Genomic DNA, 12,891 nt, shown 5'->3' on the forward strand with positions numbered 1-12,891 from the left:
TAATTGATTTGTTTTAATAATAATAATAATGATGATAAATATTCAATTTGTTAATTTAATTTATTTTAATAATTGACATTAATAATTTAATATATAATTATAATAAAAATTGGTTTTAACAAATGAAAAAATAACAAACTATACAAAAATGAAAAGAAAAAGCTGAGCACAGTGCAAGGAAGCCCTTTTGACCTGCTAAGGCACCCCAAAAAGCCCTGAGCACCTCCGTGCTCCTTCTCAAGTATACAACGATCAAGGAGGGATAATTTGGCTTGCTGCCCAATAGAAACTAGCTATACTCCAGAGAAGCAGCTAAAAAGTCCAGCAGGTTTCTCTGTGCTGGCACTGAGCCAATTAAGATGAGAGAAACACAGATTTCAGTCCATTTTCCTTTTAAGTTCAGAGGTAAACCAAAACTCTTCCTCCTTTGGAAACATTTGCTTGGGTGTGGGAAATGCACTGCAACAGTGGGACACAGCCTTTCCGGAGCAGTGTGATTCCCTGTCTGCCTGGTGTTCGGCAGGCTGTAACCATGTGAAATTTACTAGAGAACATTTCTAGGATGCTCATTTCAAGTCTCCTGTGTGTATGATAAAAACTTTTAACCAGACACTCGGCACGTTCGATTAGAGGAAACATCCCCCGAGTGCCCAGCACACTGCAATAAAGAATATCTGCTTTCTGCTACTCTAAAACTGTGTTAGAAAGTTTCTATCTGACCAATTTCGGTATCAACATCCATCCGTGGCTCTAGGATTTATCTAGAGGAAAGAAATTCCCAGGTCATTCGCTCTTATAGCATTATAACCTATTGTTATGAGCAGACCAAAACGGATTTAGGACAACACAGAATCTGTTCTCATGCACTGGTCATAATACACCAGAAGCATTTTCATTCTCACTGAAAATCCTGTAACAGAAGCAGCCATATCAGTTCTAGGGATTTGATTATTAAGTGCCTCCTTGTAGTTGATCAGAGCTCCTAGAATCAAGTGACTGGATAAGAATTTCAGCTTTCGTTTGAAAGAAATTAAAGAGTTTTATCCCCCATGACTGTCAACAACAGCTAGCAAATAAAACACTCTAACCTCATCAATGGAGACTCAAATAAGACATAATGAATCATTTTATAGGTGTCCATTTCAAGAATATTGCACTTTTGGGAGACACTGAAGAAGTGATTTATGGCAATAAAATCTTCCAGGACACCACAACCCCTGCACTTTCACCTCATTTTTGAAGTGATGCTGCAAGTCAAGATCAATGCATATTCCCCATGTTTTACAGTGCAGAAGTTCAGTTTCCAGTACCTGTCATTCATAATTCCCCAATGGATCACAGCACAACACAGACACTTTGCTTTTCCCAGGCAAAGCCATAATTTGCATGAGAAGGGTCACATGCAGATTTTATCCCTCCAAAAGAAAGGAGACATTTCTTTTGTGACAATAAATAAATTAAATAAATGAAAATTGAGGGCTATCTTAAATAAACTATTTGTGCACCTTTCGGTCATGTAACCCCTCCCTCATATCTTGCTCAACATTAGTTTTATCATTAAAAAAATAATATAAAGAGCATTAGAATACTGTCCTTTGCTAACAGTGAACGAAATTGGTACAAACGCTTTGACAATATTGTTATGTGCTTCCTTTACATACAAAAACTAATCTTCACATCCTATATGTCAGCTAACCAATCCTCTTTTTAAATTTCAAGGTCACTATTCTCATTTCAGAAGTACTGTCTGTGAAATAAAGAATATGGTGGAAGTTGGGCTGTACTTTCACAGCAGTGTGCAAAATGGAGGCTTTCAAGGTTTAATTATTTGTGTGGCTGTATCTCTGCATTATCTTCTTAAATATTATTGAGAAAGGTTAACTACTGCATTAGCGCTGATTTTTAGAACAATGTCATTTTGGGAAGTTGAATAGAGGGGAGTAACGTCAGGATGAAATTACCAACAAAGAAATTGTCCTCCACTGAAGTAAGCCCCACAGACATTGTAATGTAATTTCTTGTTAATGAAAGCATTAATAGAACTTTATCACAGAAGAACCCTCTGAATTTTAAACTATCATAGATCGTTGTTCAAACAGGGTATGACAAAACCATTTTATACTGATTATATATTTCATTTGCACAGCTGGATGCTCTAATGAAAGATTCTGAGTATATTTCCCAGTAACTCAAAAACAGTAATTAAAATAATTAAAATTCTTCCCACAGCATAAAAATTCGAAAAGTGTAATGTCATTTGCAGATCCATCATGAAGACCTTGGTGATGTAGGGGGGGTTTTACATGGACATGTCTGCTGAAATCAAAGCGTTGAGGCAGTGAAAATATATACAGTGAGAATATTCTTTGCCTCCCTTCTTGCTCACATACCCAAGAGCTGAGCATGAAAGATGACCTAAAGGGGTTTCTATTAGTCCTCCTCCATTGCTGTTAAGCAAAGAGCAGCCCAGGCTCACACTGCAAGGCAGCCCCCTGCTCCATGCATTCATCTCAGCATTACCAAGGGGATTCCCTTCTGCAGTCCTGAAGTATATACAGGTTCCAGTTTGCATAGAAACATCAGAAATTTATTATAAGTGCCTGTAACCATATATGGCATGCAGATGGAAAATAGTGTATGGTGGTTCTTCATTAGCAGCACCAGCCAGCAGCTCTGCTGCTCTGTCCCCATCCCTCAGACACAGGGAGAGGGCAGCTGGAGACCACATCATATGACTCAGCAGGTCCCTTCTGGCCCTTGGGCTGCACATTACATGCCCCCACTCCACTGTTTGATGTGCTGAACAATCTCTGATTTCCTGCTGGGGATGTAAACTGATAATGAGATTGCTTTGGTGCTCTAAATCTCAGCGGCATTTTCACAAAGGCTATTTTCTGGCTTTTGCAGTTGCCTGAAAGGGAAAGGGATATAAACACTAGAGGTGAAAACAGAATTGCTGTGTAAGTTACAAGACAAACACAAGCAGCTGATTCAAAAGACCGTGTAAACTGGTTACAGTCAGATAACAATTTTGTTCTCTTCTGATACATGCCAGGTCGAGTATTTATTTAAAATACTGTTCAGGTGGACAGGCTTAAAGTGGCATCATATTTTCACCAGAGACTTGAGAACAGCAGATAAACACCACAAATGCCTTACAAACATTCAAACAGCACACTGCACTATGTGATCTTTTTGTGCACGCAATATGCCAAGAGATCTGCTTTACACCAGCCACAAAACTAACGATCTGTTAAATGTACCATCAAGCAATCCACCACCACTTCTGTTTTCAGATGTTATGACAGTCCATACTTGCTTCTCTAATTCTCACCCAACACTTGGGCTATAGCATAATTTCTAGTTGTCAGGCATCGTGCATTTCTGTTTTAAATTTTGCCAAAGTGTAGTCCTGAGAAACTGCAAACAGCAGGGGCCAGATTTTAATAAGTGTCTCTGTTGCCATCACTTCAGCAACTCCATTGCTGTTGCCATAACCGCAGTGGGTCTTTAACATGCCTCCAGGGACACAGAGTTAAAGCCAAGAAAAATGTCACAATTATTAACAGATTACAAAGAAAGAAAAGTAAGGAAGCTGTTGTAGCATTGCTAGAAAATACTCTCTTAAATAGAGCATTAAAACATTGTTATATTTCTCTCTTCAGTACCAAGTCCTGGTGACATCCGTATTTATAGTGGGGTTAAATGACAAGACGTTGATCTTTATTAAAATTTGTGGGTGAGGATTCTTACAATATCCAAGAACTCCCAAGACTGTTTCCAGCTGCTGTGCATGCCCTCCCTTGTCTCCTTCCCCATGTCACACCCATGACATAGGGGGGGATGTCACGGCCCTCTTCCTTAAGCTGTATGTGCAACCCTCTCCAGTGACATCCAGCAAGGCACTGGCACTTTATCCTCTCCACTTCTTCTGTCCTAAGCTGCTCACCATCTTTCCCAGATATATCCAGCTGAGCTTGACCACCTAATTACAAACACACCCAGCACTTGTCAGGCTTTGACTGGCAGTAACGAGGGTAATCTTTTTTTCTAGAAGCCCTTAATAAACACAAGCCACAAACAAAAATCCAGGAAAATTAAATTAAGCTGCTTTGTGAGCTCAGTGGGTGCAGCTACATCACTAATTTAGTTTATTGTACAGTTTCTTTTGAGAGGGAGGCTGCCTCATGTCCATACTTGGTGTCCCCTGATATTCCTTAGTCAGAGAGCTATCATTCCAAGCCCTTTCCTTCCTGGTGGAAACAAAAAATATGGAGCACCCACGTCTTTCTCCAATGATGCCCAATAAATATCAGAAAGGAAACCAGTGCAGCATGGATGCAGGTTTAAGGTACATAACTACTAAAATAAAATTTAACCCCACACCTCTTAGTGCAGCAGATGGGCACACTGAGCAAATTCCCTCCCCTCCCCCCGCCCCATTCCTTACACAATGAATTAAATTACTCCAGAAAACTGCATTGAAGTGGGAGAACAAAGTAGAACTAAGAAATTAAACACAGTAATAGATTTTTTTCTCATCTTTGTTGATAGTTCTATAAAGAACAAAACTAATAGTCATGTCATGAAATGGGGAGCAGGATGTAGCTCAGGGAGAAGGAATACAGTCACCTGAGTGAATCAACCCAATGTGCCTCAGGTTGAGTGGCTGCCCTAATCCAATGCAAAAGCACACAGCCCTTTGGGGAGGAAATACTGAAAAATGGAGCTCTCTGAGCACCCGCACAATTTAATTTTCACTGATTTCTGAGTGGTGTCTAAACATAATATTTATTACTTTACTCTAGGAATTGAATTTAGTCCTGTTACTAGTAACCGAATCAATCCATTTTTCTTAACACAAAGCATAATAATAGTTTAAAGTCTTTCATTGTTTCCTGGGTGAAGCAACTGTTGAGAGCACTTACTGACTTCTAGACTCCTCTTGGAATATCAACCTGCAAATTTTGGATATAAAACCATGGGGCTTCATTGCCTATCCAACCAGGGAGCAAGGCTATCCAGTATTCTGTCCACTGCCTCTCTTTATTTATTTCCCCTTCTCTGCATGCACACCACCAGTGTACTCCTCTCCTCTGAACTAGCATAAGGCTGGAGAACTCCAGGAGGAGACACTCCTTTCTTTTCATCTTCTCGTTGCACCTAGGGGTGTCACCATGTGCAGAAAGGCATTTGCACTGAGGGGTGTGTAAAGTTCAGAAAGATGAAGAGGCCCCAAGGGGAAACAAACTGTGGAAACTGTAGTCCGGAAAATTTCCTGAGAGACATGATCTGTGGATTAGAGCAAATTGTTCCAAATCTCGCACTCAAGTAATCTGGACTTTTTTTTCAGCTTGCAAATAAAAAACCCTTATGAAATTTTATGTGTCTATACCAATCATGATTTCAAGGGCCTCTCACATATGAAAAGAATCTAGAAAATTAGAGGAAAATTAAATACACAGCTGTATTTTTATGTAAATAAATAAAGAGTTTTATAGAAACACAAGAATTTTCCATACCTTAGATTCATTCTTCTGTGTCAGAAGGTGAAAAGATTATCTAGGACTTCTTTCCTAGCAACAGGTGTTAATTATTCTAAAATTTATAGTGATGAAAACATTTGTGACTACCTCTGAATTTCAGTAAAAGTATAGGCAAGTTTTAATTAAATTTGTAATGAAAATATCACCATAATGAGCACCTATATTAAAAATATATGTTACAGAAGTACAGAAATTTCTGACCTACAGGAATTTAGATAAACATAAATAGTGGGAGTACAGTAACCTCTTAAATCATTAGCCAGTTATCTACCACTAGTTTTGGTTAACTCTGTTTTGCAACTTTCAAGCAATAAAATTCTTGGCAAGACTGTCCCAGATTAAACAGAACTTGCAAAACAAGGACTCAAAAGAAAAAAAAAAAATAAAAGTAGCAGGAAAATTACCTTAGGAGCAGGTAGAAAGAAAATGGAGTCCATGTGAACTTCCATGCAAGGAAAGACTCAGAGAATTACACTGGTTTAGAAGTTACAGTAAGGTACTGTAAAATCATACACAAGAGTGAAAGTATTGCAGGTCCTGAAGGAGAGCCAATATTGCAAAATACAGTGAAGAGAACAGGAATTTCTGCACCATCTGGAAAGGACAAGTGTTGCTCCCAGCCCCTGTGAGCACTGGTTACCTGACTGATCTGTATCCATGCTTTCTCGTTGCCTAAATAAGTATGGCATATTGGGCAGCACGCTTCCATCAGTCACTCAGGCCAGGAGATTTTGGAGAAGGGAGTATTTTTCATCCATTTTGCACTGTGTATGAAAGAGAAGGACAATGATCCGGCATTTATTTCAATTCCTCACATCACAGATCATATACAAAAATATAATTCATCAATGTCGTTCTACAAAAGGCAAGGTATTTTAGCAGAAAATGCTGTTCTATCTGATTACAGTGCTAGTTTAATTAATGTAATATGTAGACAGGACAGTATCAGGATGAGTAAACATGCTGCTGTGCTTAACAAGACTGTGTTTTGAAAGTGAAATGCGCTTCCAGTGTGCTAATGATTTTTGTTATTCTAAGAATAATGATGGCACGTTCAAAAGTATTTCTCTGTCTTCAGTTTTGCTTTGCCTTCTTTATATAATTATCCTTACAAGTTCATCTAAGTTATTATTTAAGTAATTACATGGAGCACACCTTTCTGGAAGAAATCTAGGGCTGCATAGATCAAATTAGATCTCAGCTGCATACATCATCCAGGAAATTTCAGCATTTGCACAGCACATTTATTCAGGTGGAATTTAATTAAACTGAACAAATTAAAGCTGACTACTGACTCGTTTCAGAGCATTGGAGCAGAGACATAGACAGTGACACTGGAAAAAATTTGCAACCATCTAGGACATTGTCATCTCTCAGTAGCCCTCAATTAGCCATTAATAATTTTGTGAAATTTAAATTTGATTTGCACTGTGCAAAAACCAATTTGAAAGAGAGACCTGTTAAGCTCTGCATTTCAACAAGTCTCTCAAAATGTGCAAACACTTAAGTACACACTTTTTGAGCCCTACAAGCAAATTGTAAGCACACTGGCTACTGTGTACATGTATACCTAATCCAAACTCCCTTGATGCAATTTCAGGCCATTATGTCTTTGTATGCCCATGGACATCAAAAATAATTAATTCCTTTAAACCTTAAAACAATCTTGGTATTATAAAAAATGTCACTGTGCCTCTCTATTATTTTCCTTTAGAAAAAACAACCCTGCTTCCAGAAGTCTTTTCGCTCAGGTAGCACACCTCCTTGTTCTTCCCTCTGGAGCTGCTCAGCTCTGCCCCAGGCCTGATTTTAGAAGCTGTGCAATTTCCAGAGTAGCTCACAAATGCAGAAGAATTGTCTTACAGTTCTGAATGGCCAGAAGCCTTTCCTCATAAAAATGAAGGTTATAAGAGCTTAGGCTCTGGCCTATGAAAGGGTATCACCAAAATGCAGAAACTGCATTAATGCTGTAGTAACTGAAGAGCAGAAATAGCTTAAATATTCCACGTCTTTCCTAGAGAAATAGATTATACAAAGTAGCTTTGATATGTTCCCATAGGTTTAAACATTTAAGCATATTCAAAACAAAACCTGTCTCAAAAATACACATTTTGAAAGCAGAGGGAAAACATAAATCATTGTGACTGCTAAAACAAGTGAAAAATAACGGATGAAACTAAAAATAAGTATCAAATAGCACAGAAAATTTCAGCAGAGTAAAATGATGCTCAGTAAATCTTCACAACATTTAAATAGCTGAGGATGATTTTCCCTTTACCAAAAAAAACAAAAAAACACAAAAACCCAGCCCTCTATGGAAACGATTGCAAGAAGAAAAACTGGAGTTTTTAAAGCAAATTTATAATCAAAATCACAGCAGAAAGAAAGACTTAGAGTTGGCATCAAGAAAAAGAAATGTGCTGATCTGCTTCTGAAGCTCAGGAGCACTTAACCAAGGCAGATAACAAACAGACAATTCCCAATGTTAAATTTTCCTACATCCCAACAGAGCCATCTTCTGTGTGGTTTCATCATCTCATGTGCAAAACCACGGAGGCTGTTCATACAAATACACAGGAAAAGCACAGACATCCTTTGTTTTACGTGGTGGAGGCCTGTAGAACTGCTCTGTGCGCTTGGAAGGTTGGTGTTCAGCCTGGAGAAGAGAAAGCTCTCCTATAAGGAGACCTTCTTGCAGACTTTCAGTACTCAGGGGGGGCTTATAAGAAAGTTGGGGGGAGACTTTTTAGCAGGGCCTGCTCTGACAGGACAAGGAGAAATGGTTTTAAGCTAAAAGCAGATGGATTCAGACTGGAGGTCAGAAAAAATTTTTCATTATGAGGGTGGTAAAACAGTGGCAGCTCCTTGTTCCCAGAGAGCTGGTGGATGCTCCATCCCTGGAAACATTTGAAGCCAAGTTGGATGGGATTTTGAGCAACCTGTTCCAGTGGAAGATTACCCTGCTCATTGCAGAAGGGTTGGACTAGATGGCCTTTGAAGGTCCCTTCCAACCTAAACCATTCTGTGATTCTATTTCTAGTCCTATACTTCACAAAGCCAAAAAATACTCATTACATGAAAGACAGCCTAGGGCTACCCAGACAAACTGTAAACCAAATTCTTTCATTTCAGTTGTAATTTAATAGTGCAAAAACCAAATAAAGACAGAGTTGAAGAGGTGGGCAATGTGCAAAATTTTCCATGTATCTTGCTGACTGGAAGGTAATAGAGCTATCACTTTCTTTTGCATGAATATTATTTGTTACCACCTTAGTGCTATTAGATTTATGAACTGTTCATACGCAAGTCTCATTTTCTTTAATGCATTTGCATTAAACTGAGGTCTTCTGGAACAGTTTGGAAAACTCATTTTCAGGCTATTTTTGTTGAAATGTTTGGTTTATGTGTTCTCAGATTTGATAGTGGGTGCTTACTGGACTGTTTCAATTATTATATTGGCTAACAATCTTTCTGCCAATAATAACAAATCCTCCTCCCATCACACCCCCTCACTGTCATGTCCAGGAGTAATTCTTGGAGGCATAATTGCTCCATTTCAAACAATTAAAACATCTGAGCCTCATGAACATTTGTACACTTCACCAGAAGATGTTAGGAGATTCTTGACACGTGATTGGTAGCTCACTATAGAGGAAACTGTTCCAGATTTGACCCCTGTCCTCAGAAATGTACTTGTACTTATGAATTTGATTTAAAACCTTTGCTTATTTTTGAACCAGCTATGGACACTTGCTTGGAAACTATTTTCACTGCTGTATCAAAGTACAAAAAAAACAGTCAGGGCAGATGCAGATGCCACGGGCATGATGTTTGGCTGGGATAAATCAACAGATTTCACACAAAGCTGGACTCTGACAATTGTAGTGATTTGGCCAAAGTTATTGATCAGGCAGTTAATAGATCTGAAACTTAAGAATTAAGCAGGGTCTCCACCACTTTACTTTTAATATTAACAGCATAAAGGCTTACAAAAACAAGGCTACAATTTTCTCAGATTATCACTCAGCAGAAAAAGGGGTAGAATGATATCTATGCATAGACATAAGTAGGAGAGTAGGTTGGATCACTTGATTTGCTACCTGGGTCAGACCATAAGAGCAGAAGAATACTCTGTAAATGAAACATACGCATCAAATTATTTACCAAAAGAAGAGTGCATTAAGGCCATGAATAAACGTAGAAGAGATTTAAGAGTTAAAACATTGAAAAATTGTCATTTCTAAGGACTGCAGAGATTATGGAAACACAAGCTGTGCAAAAGCTACTAATTTAAACTACTGAGCCCCTTCCTACATTCTAGAAATGCCCTTTTTCAACTGTCTATTCTCCCCTACAAAACACTATAATTTATTATATAGGGGAAAGTGCACTTATTTAACATTAAATAACGTAAAAATAATAAAATTCTAAATTTACATGGTGCTATGCAACTTTTTTTGCTTAAATGCTTAAAATTAAAAGTCCTAATTTTACAAACATTTCCCAGAGCTTGTTACCAGCTTGGTACCTTACAGCCCAGTTAACTGAGCTACACAGAATAAATGATGCCTACATGTAAGTATTTGCAAAATTATCCCTAAAAGAGACAATACGATAGGTTTGGAATTCAGTGTTAAATTTCACCTAATCAGATGCTGAAAAAGTATTGCAATTCATAATTCCAAGTATTGAAGAAGTAGAGGATATTGTTTAAGAGAAATTATATTCAACATATAAAAATAAAATATTAACTTGAGTTATTTAGAACACTACAAGTAACTGACTGTAAAAGTACCAATCAAGGTAAGCATTCAGGATTCAAACCTGGAAGAATTTAAATTGAAGGACATTAACATTATTTTGATAAAGGTTTTTTTATTTGAGCTGTTGAAGATATCTACCATTTTCCCCACTACATGCTATGTCTACAATTCAGCACCCAGAAAGATTTTACTGAGGTTGTTTTTCCCAGTATTAACTCCAGTTATTATTCTTAGGGAAAGAGTGCAGTCACAGGTGTCTAACTGTCTAGACTTTCCATGGGTCAGATAAGGAATTTTTCCTCGTATCATGCACATTAACACCCTTGAAAGACAAACAGATTTGTTAAAGTGTCCTTACAAGGTGATACAGTTTAGTATTTAGTCAATTATTCCCCAAAGTTTGAACATTAGAAATGACATCACTAACACAGTGACTGGTAATCCTTTCATTTCTATTGTCATTGACAATTTCAAATTTATCTACATATTTTTCAAAATGTACTACCATCTCTATAGGGGTTTTTGAAAGACAATACTTTTTTCAGTATATTATCTTGGAAAAATTGATACAGCCAACCTATTATATTTCCTGTGTTTTGAGGTACAGCATTTAGAGATGCAGCAAGGAAATAATTTCTCCACTCTTTGTTTAAAAGCCTATTTTTTTTCCTGTTGAGAAACTATGTGTGGTTATTTCCCTTCCCATTATAACAGTCTTGTGTTCTTCCCTGCAACAGTAGAAAGAAAAAGATAAGTAAAGTGTAACTGTAATTCCACAAAAACTATCTGACAAGACCCTCTAAGAGGCCAGATGCTTCTAAAATTTCTGAGAATTAGATTTCAAGTTCATGGTTTTCTCCTAATGCTACGAAAAGATGTAGCTTTGAGAGCCTGCAAAGCTCAAATATTTTCTTATTACTTCTGTAGAACAGACGTAGCTGCAGTGCAAGCCCTTCCAACTTTACAGACAAACACCTCATCCTTTTTCAAAGGATCAGTTCTATAGGAGTTAAGAAGTAGTAAATTGTGGCATTATCTCCAGGATGACCCTGCCAAGCTGCAGAGCTAAGTGGCATTCTCTTGGCTAGCTGCAGAATCATCACATTGGTCTGGAGAGACAGAATTCACACCTCAACATCTTCAGGAGCTGGAAAAATGGTTAAGGGACACTGCAGAGATTATTTCACCTTGAAATAGGTCTGCCTTAGATCTTCTTTTTCCAACTCTTTGCAGGCTCAATGGGAAAAAAAAGACACCTACTGAAAAGGAAAATTGATTATATTGAATTTTCAACACTGAGCAGCTATTCCCAGCTGCTGAGAACTTCAAAAGTTGATGTAGTTGCATGCAAGAGAGACAAATACATTGGCAGCTCCTTGTCAGGGGGCAGCAAAACTTCTGCCCCTTCATATCTGTATTTTGGAGGTAAGAGAGAGATTGACAAGGTCCCCTGGAAAATAGTAACTAATAAATTATCAATGTAAGTCTGCTTTAGCAATGCTTTCTTGATGCTGCGGCTGCTGCTGTCAACAGCTATGAGGAGTGCAAATTTCTTTTTTCTAAATATGTTGTTGATGGGTAAAATAGCCATAAATGATCAATACAACTTTTAAGTTGCTTTAGCAGTGACAGAAAGTTGTTTTATTTTGAGTTTCTAGTGAGGAGAAAAATCCCTATCTATAGAGTCTTTAGCATAACATGGCTACCATTTTTATTAACAGCAAATCTAGAATAGGAAATATGGCTGAACATTTTCTTCACCAGTTATTGCTTGAACTCAGAATAGTACCGGCTTAAAAGTTGGAACAGCATTTACATTAAAAAGAAGCTGCTTTGCATTGATTTCATTGACATGTCAGCCACTGATTCTTTTTGTGACCCCAGAAAATTAATTAACTCTTTGTTTAACTCAGTGTCTCTGTTGTGAAATGAGTCCTAAACAACATTTGGGTTTTGGTTATTGTAGGACTCTGTGAAAAGGGGGCTGGAAACTGGTTTGTTTTAGTCAAATAAATATGATAGGCTGGTATTTTTATACATTTAAATGCATAACAATTCTCATTGCTCTTTAAAAGGAAACAAGGGGAAAAAAAAGCTTCCAATGTTCAGTCCTTTCAAAAGTATACTCAGTAGGCTCCATTACATATTTAATTGAATAAATCACCAAAGAGAAATAAATACAAAAAGTACATAATTCCAGTAGAAATATTTCATTGTGTGTTTTTCCATTTTTCAGGTAAACCTCTGAATTTATTCACCCTCTGTTAATCTTAACTCCCCTGTTTATCCAGTCCTTTACATTTTCAGACTTAGCAACTTTTTCAGTGACCATGCAAACTGTGATGAGATACCAGGTTTGTTTGTTTTAATTTCACGGCTCACAAAGCAAAATTTCACTGGCCTTGCTATGTAACATTTGGGAAGCCAAAAAAAAGAAGAAGAGAAGGAAACAAAAGAGCATTTACTTGTAATGTGAAACTTGTAGCCTGCAGTCTTTGGTTATACTTATCTGAGCCCAAGCCTACACTGTAGGGGAGATCTGAAGTCCTGGTCCATAATCAAACACTCTTCATTTATTTCTA

The sequence above is a fragment of the Chamaea fasciata genome, unplaced genomic scaffold, assembly GCF_029207755.1.
Source record: "Chamaea fasciata isolate MVZ Bird 193981 ecotype frontalis unplaced genomic scaffold, bChaFas1.0.hap1 SCAF_6, whole genome shotgun sequence".
Classification (NCBI taxonomy): domain Eukaryota; kingdom Metazoa; phylum Chordata; class Aves; order Passeriformes; family Sylviidae; genus Chamaea; species Chamaea fasciata.